At 40.5% G+C, this 13209-nt stretch overlaps 1 long non-coding RNA gene across 2 annotated transcripts in view; it reads right to left on the bottom strand.

The window, feature by feature from the left end:
* LOC144333597 (uncharacterized) overlaps positions 1–13209 on the bottom strand; it is an 87885-nt gene that overhangs the window by 15620 nt on the left and 59056 nt on the right. Inside the window, exon 4 of one of the 2 annotated variants that reach the window (XR_013402441.1) lies at positions 4052–4183. The exons of the other annotated variant lie outside the window; for it this stretch is intronic. This is a non-coding gene — a long non-coding RNA (uncharacterized LOC144333597). Of the gene's footprint in view, positions 1–4051; positions 4184–13209 lie in introns of those variants that run through there. 2 annotated transcript variants of the gene reach the window in all.

Below are 13209 nucleotides of genomic sequence, written 5' to 3'. Positions count from 1 at the left end.
TAGTGTAAATGTACAGTGAGCGGGCTATACCATCTAGGTTTGTGTAACTATATTCCATGATATTTACACAATGACAAAATTGCCTAACTACATTTCTCAGAATGTATCCCTGTTGCTAAGCAATGCATGACTATATATGTACAGAAAGAGAGAGAAAAGCCTGGGCATGGTGGTTCCTCTCTGTAATCCCAGCACTTTGGGAGGCTGAGGTGGGAGGATACCTTGAGTCCAGGAGTTGGAGACCAGCATGGGCAATATAGGGAGAACCCGTCTCCAGGAAAAAAAGTTAAAAGTAAAGAAATTTAGCTGGGTGTGGTGGTATGCACTTGTGGCCCCAGCTACTTGGGAAACTGAGGTGGGAGGACTGCTTAAGCCCAGGAGGTGGAGGTGGCACTGTGCTATAATCACAACACTGCACTCGAGCCTGGAAGACAGAGCAAGAACCTATTTCAACAAAAACAAAAACATAGAAGGGAATGAAGAGAGAGAAATATAACAATATAACCAAAATAGTAGCAGTGCCTAATTTTTGGGTGGTAGGATTTAGTTTTTTATTATTATTTAGCTACCAAAAAAAAAAAAAAATTTCTTGAAAAACTGCAATGGCTACCACTGTGTGGTGCTTTGGGGTAAATACTGTTGTTTGGCTGACCCAGCATTTATTTTCAGCATTTCTTCCCACAGTACCTTCCCTCTTCAGATTGGAAAAGGAAAACACTTTCCCAGCTTTCTCTGCAACTAGAATGACCATGTGACACAATTCTGGTGGTAAGGCAAAGTGAAAATGTGTGGAGCCCACAGGAATCTAAGAAGGCTCTTCACTTTGTTATCTAGTGAAGCAGCACCCAACACTCCATCACTGACCTCACAGGCATAAGGGAAAACCAAGGGCATTCCAGAGATGCCGGTCCTGATAGCATCAAGCCTTGACACTGAGGCAAGCAGAGGTCTACTTGCCCATTTGTCTGGTATTTAAGTACTTGCAGTTAAAATTATTCTTAATTGATGAGGAATGAAAAATAAAATCACCTTTTAACCCCTCCATCATTCCAAATGCCCAGAGCTTACTATTCAGGAAAGCATTTTTATTTCTTCCTCTCTCTGTCTCTCTCTGTGTCTCTGGCTCACACATGTGTATATATGCATTAATGTATGTGCATATGTACATATATTTATCTACCTTGCTTTCTGAAAATGAAAATATATATTTAAATTGTTCTTTCTATAATTTGCTTTTATTTAAATAGTAATGGCATGATTTTATTGGTTCATATAATTCTGTCATATTCTTTTTAACAGCTTTATTGAGATCTAATTCACATACCATACAATTCACCCAATTAAAGTGTATGATTCAATGTTTTTTGTGTGTGAAAAGTTGTGTAATCATCACTACAGTTGTTCTTAGAACATTTTCATCACCACTCTCCAGGAAAAACCCTGCATCCATGGGCTGTCACTTCCCATTTCCCCCCAACTTTCTAGCCCTAGGCAACCACTGCCTTATTCTTTATAACAGCAGCTTAGTTTTCTGTAGCTGGATTTAACATAAATCAATCATTTCTCTACTGATAACTATGTAGGTCATGTGCAGTTTTTCATCATTACAAATAATGCTGTGAGGAACCCTCTTATATACCTCCTCCTTTACCCTTTATTACATGGCTTAACTTTTCTACTTGCACATATTCATCTTTAGAATCAGGGAAAGGAATCTATTGACACTAGGAAATGCAGGTTGTGGCCTACAGAGAGGCACTTAGTGCGATGACTCAGCTAGGGGCTGAATCCAGCTTGGGCTCCACCTGCCAAGGGAGGTGTGTTCTGGAACAGGCTGCATAAGCCCAGGGGAAGTGGTGCCATTTGGTAAGAGTCTACTCAGGGGGTTTCTGTGTTGTAGAAGGTCTCCTAGGACATGGCTTCTTTGATCTTAGGGGAAAGTAGTGGAAGGTGAGATTGGTTGGTGATATAGTTTGGCTGTATCCCCACCCAAATCTCTCATCTTGAATTGTAGTGCCCATAATTCCCATGTGTTGTGGGAGGGACCCAGTGGGAGATAATTGAATCATGGGGTGGTTTCCCCCATACTGTTCTCAAGATTGTGAATAAGTCTCATGAGATCTGACGGTTTTATAAGGGGTTTCCCCATTCACTTGGCTCTCATTCTTTCTTGCCTGCCACCACATAAGACGTGCCTTTCACCATCTGCCATGATTGTAAGGCCTCCTCAGTCACATGGAACTGTGAGTCCATTAAACCTCTTTTTCTTCATAAATTACCCAGTCTGGGGTAAGTCTTTATGGTTGAGGGAGGGTTTGCAACTCTTGCAGGTTCTTACAGGCCATAATAAGAAGCTTGGATTTTATACTGAGAGTGTCAGGAAGCCATCAAAATCTTTTAAGTAGGGAAATAGTATAACCTGATTTTTATCATAAAGAGATCACTCTGGTTGCTGTGTGAAGAATTTACTGTAAGCAAGCAAAAGTGAAAGATGGTGATAGATTAGAAAACCATTGTGGTGGCCCTGGTAAGAGATGAATTCAGTGTCAGAGAACTCAGAATTTAGGAAGAGAGATGAAGTATATGTGTTAGGATGATGCAAGGTAAAAAGTGATGCATGTCATAAAACGATTACGTAAAAGACACATGAAATACTATTGACATTCAGAGGTGGAAGGAGTTATTTGCACTACATCCTGGAGCTCAGGAGTAGCCTTGTGATTAAGGATTGTAGTTGGGCCTTGACTAGTGGGTAGAAAATATCTTTTGGAAGTAGGGGGGCACCGTGGAAGGTTGGTGGGTAGATAGAGGTATTCAAGAGGAAAGAACATCTTAGAATCTGTAATATTTACCACTCATACCTAAGGTGCCAGGCATTAAACAGGATTGTTTGACATGAGAAAGGTCCAACCTCAGACCTAGGTACTGAGGACCTAGGTACTGAGAAAGCAGACTACTCTTCTGCGGAATGGCCCAAGGTCTGGCTTCCATGGCCACAGTCTTCTACAAGTGAGACATTCCTTTAAGTCATTAGACTGGGCTGAATGGTGGCCTTCAAGGATATATTCATTTTATAATTCCCAGACCTGTGAATAACACCTTATATAGCAAAGGAGTAAATATTGTCTTATATGGCAAAAAATGTAATTAAGTTAAGGATCTTCAGAGGAAGTGATTTTCCTGGGTTATTTAGGTGGACCCTAAATACAATCAACACGTATCCTTATAAAGGTGTTGTAGGAAGATGTGAAATAGACACACAGACACAAAAAAGGAGAAGGTAAGGTAACGATAGAGGCAGAATTTGGGCTGCAAGCCCAGGAATGCTGGTAGCCACCGAAGCTGGAAGAGGCAAGGAGCAGGTTCTCCCTTGTAGCCTCAGAGGGAGCACAGCCCTGCTGATACCTTGATCCCAGTTCAGTCATACTGACTTAGGATTTCTGGCCACCAGAACTGTGATACAGTAAATTTAGGTTGTTTTTAAGCCATCAAGTTTTTAGCAGTTTGTTACAATGGCCACAAGAACTGAATACAGCAGTCAAGTAGATGTGAATGCGTTATTCGGAAAAGTTTGAGATGCACTGGCCTATGATGTTACCCAGCCTGAGGGAAATAGTTGTAAATTTTACTATAGTTTTATATTTACAAAGACCTTTTGGAACCTCAATACCTTAACTCACGTGTGTAACCCTAGTGGGAGGATGACAGGACCACACTGGGTGAGGGGAAAGACATTTTAAATTAGGAGCAGGAGGCTAATGCAGTGCCATTACAGTCATAACCTTGAGAACACTGTTTTCTTTTTTGTTGTTGTTTTCTTTCATTTATTTATTTATTTATTTATTTATTTATTATTATACTTTAAGTTCTAGGGTACATGTGCATAACGTGCAGGTTTGTTACATATGTATACTTGTGCCATGTTGCTGTGCTGCACCCATCAACTCGTCAGCACCCATCAACTCATCATTTACATCAGGTATAACTCCCAATGCAATCCCTCCCCTCTCCCCCCTCCCCATGATAGGCCCCGGTGTGTGATGGAGAACACTGTTTTCAATGAGAGAACATGCTGTCTTGTGAGTGCCTCTTCCACCAGGGAGTTTTGATGGGTTTGAGGCCTGGGTTAATCGTGTGACCTTGAACAAGTCGTTGCAGGGCTCTCGATCCCAAATATTTATCTCTGAAATGGAGAAATGAATTCTTACTTCAATGTAGGATTTGAATATTAAGGAGGATAATACATGCAAATGCACTATGTAAATTGTAACATGTTATGAATTCAGTAGCATTGTTATTATTTTCTGTGCATGAGACCTGAAGGTTCCAAGTTGAGGAGACAAATGACATCCCAGATTGGATGCCTGTTACTGCACCAGTTTTTGGTGAAGATTAAACAAGGGCAAAGCTATTTACGAGGGCAAACCAGGTGCCAAATATCGTGTGAAATAAGTCACTTCATCCTTACAGCAACCCTTAGGGGATAGGCATTATAACTTCCATTTTACAGAGGAATTGTTATAATTGGAGAGTCTACCACCGTCCTAGCACATAGTAGGTGCTCAATAAATGATACCTGATACTAAACTGGGTCCCCATTGGGCCCTAAAATTTCTGCTTCAATTCTACATTAGGCCTATTCCATTACTTAAAACAAATTTTTAAAGGGCCATGATTTGAATCAAATGATTCTCCTCCGTTGCTTTCTGTGGACCTAATTTAAAACAATAAGTACCTGCTTTGACTACAGCTCATAACCAGGCACAAGCCTCTGCTGCTGGCTGCCCCGTCCATGAAGTGAGTAGATAAACAGAACCAGGTATCTCTGTATCATGGTAGCTTGTTCGTCCATGAAGACTCTAAGGAAGGAGAATGATGCCTGTACCAGCCTACAGAAGCATTCCTCAAGCTTCCCTTTCTGTAAGCACAGGAGAGGAAGGGCCGCAGGGAGGTCCTTCCAACGCCTGTGCTTTGTAAGCTAATTATCATCTTAGGTGGCTGGCAGTCCTCAGGCTTTCCTTCCGGGCCTCTCTAGACAGTGCCATGAAGCGGTCTCGGTGATCTCAGTAATCCCTTTTATTATTCATCTTCAAAATATCTACCTAGTGGAAGTTAAACTCCAACCTCACGTCATGTCAAATGCCCTGTATACAGGACAGGAGGTTGGATTTCCCCGTTTGAGAGGAAGAATGGCTTGTATTTGGGTGCTCAGTAATTCAGAAGAGGTTATTGGCAGAATGAGAATCTTTTTATGCAGGCAGAGCACTAAAGGGGCCTTTAGTAAAATGCACTATCAATTTATAAGAAAAAATACACCACCCTGAGGCATTTCAAGAATAACACATTTACTGTGTCCCTAACAATGATCGTAAGAAGAAGTTCAGATTCTAAGACTAGATGGGTGTTAAATGCCTGTTTACATGGAAGAAGTAGGAGGAGTTAAAAGAGAAAGGAAGGGCATTAATAAGAGCAAGGGTGTGTAAATGCCAATAAGCAAAGGCATGTGATAGTAGAGGAGGAGCAGCAATGTCCAAGAATAATGATACCCCAAGGGATAAGGGGATGAGCAACCTACAAGAGGTCCAATGCATAGCAGGACATTGGGTCTGATCAGGTAAATGCAGGAAGGTTTTGTGGAGATGATGGCAGTTAAGTGCTGCTCTTGAAAGATGGGAGGGTGTTTATAGCCAAAGCTACAGAGAGCACAGACTAAATAATGGGAATCTTATATGTGAAAGCAAGATCACACGCAGGAAAATACAAAGCCTCTCAAGGAGTTTTTCAATCTTATGATTCAGGGATTAATATACAGATCATTATGTACAGTGAATTATTCATTTAATTCAGGGCTAGGCAGGCAGACCAGAACTTGCCTGTGGGAAAGGCTTTAAAAATTCTTATTCAGAGACACATGTGCATCAGGGATTCATTGAATAAAAAGGAAATTGTTTATGAGATTAAACCCAAATTTAAAGGTGGAGCCACCTGGAACAAACCCCACATGGGCATATACAAAGTGAGTTATAACTCGGGCACCAACCCTATACACAGACTTCTCCAGCATACAGCAACACTGTAGTAATAAAAGCACAGACCTAAGTGTTGCAGAGGAGCTCTAGATGACATTGTCTAGCCCCTATGCTTCAAGGAGAGATCTGAGATTCCTGCTGTAGGGCGTGAAGTCCAGAAAGTGACTTGTCCAAGCACATATCGTTTGTAAGTGGCAGAGATGAGTTATAACCTGAGTTCTTAGCTTTATGCAGAAGTCCAACTTTCCACTTCAGCAGTCACCTCCTCCTGCCTGTACTAAGCAAGGATTTGAGCTCAGCCCCCTATATCTGAGAAGAGATGACCCTGGAAGAGAAGTATGCTAACCTGGCCCAATTCACCAATAGATGGGTGCCCCAGAAGCATCGGCAAGTGAGATCTTGACACTATCTCAAAAAATTCTCTCCCCCATACTCTTAATTGATCCCACCATTCTAGTGATTCCTAAAATTATTCCTGAAAATCTTCAAAAAATGTTGACTAAAATTCATATACCTTTGGAGGGATACTACATAAGTAATTATTGGCTATTAGCTCCTTAGAATGGCTGAGCCCATCAGATATTTCTCTATGGTAGCTAGTGAGTATAATATAATAGAGAAATACATTTGAAACATTTTTAATAGCAGAGCCTATTTTCAAAAATATATTGTGAAACCCCAATCTAGTAACATTCATTTATTATAAAGTTTATCAATTAGATGAATAAGGTTGCTTCAAAGAATTTTTAATTGAGGGTAGGGAAGGACAGTTGCAGCCTCAAGAAGGCATAATATTTAATATGTGTCTGTACAATCCCTGGATTGTTACTATATACCCAGGTCTAGAAAACACAGATCAAAAAACAGTGGTTAGCATGGTCTCCTAACTGGTTGCATACACCAAAGAATGTCCATGTGATTATCCATTTGGGATGGAGAAGACAGTACTAAAACTTCTATTAATTTCACAATATGTAGAAGTTTTAAAATCTTTTAAAACTTTATCTCATCTTTTAAATTTTAATTTTTGCACACTTTCATTTGTAGCTTACGTATATAACTTATAAATAAATATGCAGGTATTGAAGGATTGTTCAAAAGTTTCTATTGAGAGAATACATGTAGCAGGGATAGAGATGATTTGAGGCCCTGTTCAGGACAGGGAGAGAGACCTGGGTGGAACCACTAAGGGCCAAATCCAAATCTATAAGCAGATCTGGGCTTGTTGGACCTGAAGCTTAGCCAACTTTGGGGTACTTCTTTAAGAAAGGCATGTGAAACTGCAAGTATAAATGAAGGTATGGAATAGAATATATAGTTAGCACTACAAAAGAGGAATCACAGCACGTTACTGGAGGTTTATGGATCGGGGTTCCTTTCTTCTGAGATTTCTTAAGCAATTTACCAGAAATATAACACAGAAATGATTCCTACTGGCAGCTTGGCTTCTCTTCTTCACCCTGGAACTCTTTTTTTTTTTTTTTTTTTGAGATGGAGTGTTGCTCTGTCACCAGGCAGGAGTGCAACTGAGCAATTTCGGCTCACTGCAACCTCCACCTCCCAGTTTCAAGCAATTCCCTTGCCTCAGCCTCCCAAGCACCTGGGACTACAGGTGCACGCCACCATGCCCAGCTAATTTTTTGTATTTTAGTAGAGACGGGGTTTCACCATGTTGACCAGGATGGTCTCAATCTCCTGACGTCATGATCTGCTCGCCTTGGCCTCCCAAAATGTTGGGATTACCGGCGTGAGCCACCGCATCCCACTGAGAACTCTTAACAAATTCCAACACTCCCAGGAGCTCCAATGAATAAGATGCTTAAGGCACCTATGGCTACCAGCTACTTGGGGAGAAGAGATGGGCACAGAAGGAAGGAAAAGGATTTGTGGAAGGGTAGAAGAAGGAGTTACAAACCCATCGCCGAAGAATCTTTCTAGAACTGGCAGGTGCTTGTCCTTATTTTGCATAAATTGAATGTTATCAACGACTTTGAGTTAAAGTAGAAATTTTATGGGATGGTGCCATAAAGATGTTAAGCATAAGGGCTGGAGTTAGGCACCACCAGTTTCCATTCTAGGATAAACAGTGGTCCCAGAGTACTGGGACTGTCAGAGGTTTAGCACTGCAAATCCCACACCCCAGTACACTCAGGTCTCACAGCTGGTGCCCCATTCCCAACCAGCTCTAATACTTAGTAATTGTAAAAACCATGGACAAATTAGCTATCTGGCTAAACCCAAGTTTCCTCATCTATGAGATGGGGATAAGAGGACTATTTCACTCAGCGTTCTTTTGAAAATAGAATGAGATAATCATCACTGAAAGATCCAGAAGGCTGAGGAGAGGACAGGCAGGGTGCTGGTGGAAAGAGGGGCTGCTGTGGGGTCTGGTGCTGTGGGGACCTTTGCCAGTTTCTGTCCAACCCTTCCCCCAGCGTTGTGTCCCTGAATTTTCACGGCACCTTTTATTTATGGTCAGGGAACAATTCTCCAGAGAGTTTCTTGCTTTCAGGAAGGCCTGGGCACTGCATCATCCTACCAGGTCCTTGAGTAAGAACACAGAGGAGACCTCGTGAACACCTCTGACCTTTCTGACATCCCATATTCCCCAACTCTGCATTGAAGTGCTTTTTATGCTTGTAGAAGGCCAAGAAAGTAGTAGTGCTTTTTTATTTTTTCTTTTCATTTCTTCTTTTCTTTAGAAAGAAAAAGGAGAAAGCATCCAATCCAGAGATTAAGACATTTAAAACACAGGAGTAAAAAAGGAAATTATGCATTAGGGAGGCTGCCATAGTACAGAAGAAAGGGAATGACTTTCTCTTTTATTTACTCATTTGTGTACCAGAACTGCAGGATTGAGATTCTGCTCCTCCGAATATGAGCTGTGTGACCCTGAACAACTCACTTAAAACTTTCTTAGGTTTTTGTTTCCTCTTTCATAATGTTAAAAAAAAAAAAAAGAATATGATACCCATAAAGTTATTGGGGGGGGGTAAATAAATGAAATAATATAAATAAAGCACTTAGCCCAGGGCCTGCCATTTTTCTTTTTATGAAAGTAAAATACAAATACAGACAATTTTTACACCTTCTAGATAGAGCCCTCAGTCATAACAACAGGATCCAAACTTGTCTCTTTTCATGTAAGCAAACTTATAATAAAGCATATAGAACACTTTTCAAAATATGTGTTTAAAATTGAACTGAGGAGGAAGAAAAACTCATGCCCTTCTTTTTTTTTTTTTTTTTTTTTTTAGATAGATTCTCGCTCTTTTACCCAGGCTGGAATGCAGTGACATGATCATAGCTCACTGCAGCCTCAAACTCCTGGGCTCAAGAAATCCTCAGCCACCCAAGTAATTAGGACTACAGGTGTGCACTTCTATCTATGCCCAGCTAACTTTTATTTTATGTTTTTTGTAGAGACAGAATCTCACTATGTTACCCAGGCTGCTCACGTACATTGAACTTCATTGATAACAGGAATTTCTGAAAAGAAGACTGTGTAGACTATGGCTTGGAAACAGCCAGAATTATCCTCAAAGGGCATGTGTCCTGGGGCTCTTGGAGGCGGAGACAGGAGACGAGGTCTCATGCACCGGAGCAAAGAACCCTCTCAAAACTCCCTCTGTGTGCACTGTCTGCAAAAGTTCTGTGCAAAATGACATGGGAATAAGAGGTAGAGAGTTATAAGTGTCATGATCTCATGTTTGGAGAACCATCTGTGGATCTCAAGCCTCCCTTATCAGCATTTTAAAATCTGGGTTTAAAACACGTGGGACCAGCGGGGCGCGGTGGCTCACGCCTGTAATCCCAGCACTTTGGGAGGCCAAGGCGGGTGGATCACGAGGTCAGGAGATCGAGGTCATCCTGCCTAACACGGTGAAACCCCATCTCTACTAAAAATACAAAAAAATTAGCCGGGTGTGGTGGCGGGTGCCTGTAGTCCCAGCTACTCGGGAGGCTGAGGCAGGAGAATGGCGTGAACCCGGGAGGCGGAGCTTGCAGTGAGCCAAGATCGCACCACTGCACTCCAGCCTGGGCGACAGAGCGAGACTCCATCTCAAATAATAATAATAATAATAATAATAACGTGGGACCACTAGGTTAAGGAGAAACATTGCTAGGAGAGGTTTTGCAGGTTGTTACTGAATGCTTTCTCACTTTCCCTGTGCTAATTTGGAAACCAGCAAACACTGCAATATGCATGCTGACTTGGAGGGTATAAAATGCATCCTCTCAAAGATTGGCAGAAGATGTAAAAACATTGGAAATAGGACTCAGTGAAACTTGAGGAGTTTATAGTCATGTTGGCTGCATCCAAATGCAGCTTAGGCATTTAGGTGCCTAAATATTTTGTGGAAGACAGTAGAGGTCAAACACTCCCTCTTTAAGTCCAAGTAGTATGTGGACTTATAATTTCCATGGATTCAGATGGAATCAGAAGGCAAGAAAATATTAGGTGGCCACCTTAGGAATGTGAAAATTGCCTCATGCAAGAGTTTCTACAGGTAGAGAACAAGTTACAACCTTCCCTTTCAGCTGCTATACACCAAAAGGCTAAACATTGACCCCCAAAATAGAAAAAAAAATAGGTTTCAGCTCACTTCCTCTCTTTTCTCAGGTGGAGTATACAATAGGTTGAGATATGGATGACTGGATAAAACAATGGGATGAAAAGAGGTGAGAGGAAGGGAGGAGGAGGAGAGGGGAGAGAGAAGAGAAACTAGCAAGAAAAGTGGAATGAAAAGAACATGGCTTTCAGGTTTATGGTTTGGGATTTTCAAGTCTACAAATGAGCCACTGTTTTCAGCTTCCATTGGCATCCAAAGGAAACACGTAAACAATCTTAATTCTGAAATAACTATTGCACTGCGAGCAAGTGTCAAATACTGTAGATCCAGGTAGATGTAAGATGCTGACCTGGGTGGCAAATACCAGCAAAACCTGGGCATGTTGAATCTGTCTACTATTTGCCATACGTGTAGCCCTTATGACTTTCCTTCAAGTGTTGCCCATGCAACCATAGATGCCTTGCTCCCTTATGCATGGGGCAAGGATGAAAAACTTCCAATTAATTTTAACAATGAAATAACTGAAGCCCTTTGATTAACTAATGTTCTACATTGGTTGATGTGCATCAGCTGCTTTTGAACATACCATGCCCAACAATCTGGCTCAGTTCAGATATTAACAGTAAAATAAAATATCCCTTTACCTAAAGTAAACACCATCATGGGGATAAATGAAGAGTAAAATAAGATGAGAATTTGGTTAATTGTACTTATGAGTTTCATGCACAAAGAATACTCTACTTGGGAGGCTTTCAGCTCTGCCAGAACTTTAAAAATGGCTCTTCCATAGAATAATTTGTGATCAGACTTCTTGCTTTAACTGATTCCTCCTTAATGCTCAGTTGCAATAGAAAACAAAAATAAAAATAAAATCAATAATATCCTATGTGCTTTCCTCTTGAGATTTCTATTTAAGTCCCCGAATAAATTTTCATGTCACAAAAGCATTCAGATATTTTTCCATCTCTGCCAACAGATCGCACTAGACAATATACCCCAGCACTATTTAAAGATCAACCACATAAAATAAATAAAAATGCACTTGGTATAAACAGTGACAAAAAGTATAAACATTCAAATGTTCCATTTGCCTTGTAGAGAAATATTTGAAATAGGAGCCAACATTCAATTTTGGGGGTAAAAATTTTTAAACATCCTGTTATTATTGACCAAGGCAATCTTGAAATACTTTAGCAATAGAAAATACCTTGGATGTTGGATAAAATGCTAACTCCTTAGGCTGACATGAAAAGTAATCACTATCTACGTTACCTCATGCCTCTGTCGCAAACAGTCTTACAACACCTTCACGTCATTTGCTCCAGCCAGTCTAGTTTAGGTATTATTCCCATTGCCCCTGCCTATCTGGACACTCTTGCCCTGCTCATTTGCTGGAGTTCATCCCCACATAATAGGTTCTTCGGTTTCCTTCTCTGCCTTCAAAAGCCGGCTCCTTCAGAGCCACTGCCAATTTCACATCCATCAAGTTTCCTGAATAACAAAAAGTTAGCTCTCCTTCCTTCCAAATTAGTATATTTCTTGTCAGTATAATTCATTTGGAAAAAGAAAAAAGAATAAAACCTTTACTTTCTTGCCCTATCTCTCTAAACAGTGTTCTAAGTATAGTTATGTCTTGTTTCACCAATCCTGCTTTAAGTGTTTCAGGGATAGGATTCATGTCCCTCACTGAATTTGGTGTCTTCACAAAGCAACAGTGCAAGTTGAAGAGATGTTCATGTAAGATCTGGATAATATTTGTCTTGGACTTACCCTCTAGCCATATCAAGAAATACTCATAAATGTCAATCCATAAGACCATAATTCACCAAGACAAGGAACATGATTGATTAGATAGAAATTATGAAGAAATAGACCTTGAAACTCTCCTTCTAGTAAGCAAGGAGATACAGACTTTTATTATTTTGTAACAGTTTTTCTTTAGTTCAATAAAATCTTCCTGGGAGGACATAAAATCCATTGTCCTTTCTAAACCCACAGCTTATTATAAGTCACCTATTAGAACAATACAGATAAGTTGGGTGTCTCATATTACACTAAGCATTTTAAACTAAAGATATTGACACTACTAGTTTGCATTTGTAAAAGCGGAACAATAATAGTAACAGGAATTTTGCTGTTGACATTTCTTTAAAGGATCCAAGACTTACTCATCATTTGCAACTCTAATACAGATTACTTTTGTTGACTAGAGTCTTTGTTTGTTTTCTAAGTTTGTAGGTTTGCTTCAGTAGATTGACAAAACAGGAGATTTAAAAATAAACCAAATATGGACTGAATAGTAAGAGGCTTTCTGAACATATCCAGGTAAAAGCCTTATGTGTCTCATCAGTCACCCCCTTCTCCAAAGGAAGCATCCCTGTCCATTGCTCTGACTCCATGGATCTACCTTAGTTTCTGTACTCTGTGATGGCACTTGATGCTCATCACTTTTCAAGTTGGGAGATGTGGCCTTGGCCACAAAGGTCTCAATATTTTATCAGGCCTTGGTTCTGCACCTGTTTCAGCTTTTCTTAATGCTGCACTTTACCAGGCTGTTTCATACATCATTAAATGGCGACTATCATGATTGTGCTCCCTTTCTGATC

Source organism: Macaca mulatta, chromosome 13 (genome assembly GCF_049350105.2).
Source record: "Macaca mulatta isolate MMU2019108-1 chromosome 13, T2T-MMU8v2.0, whole genome shotgun sequence".
Classification (NCBI taxonomy): Eukaryota; Metazoa; Chordata; class Mammalia; order Primates; family Cercopithecidae; genus Macaca; species Macaca mulatta.
Note: the sequence above shows the minus strand (reverse complement) of the source record. Positions and strands in the feature narration are given on the sequence as shown.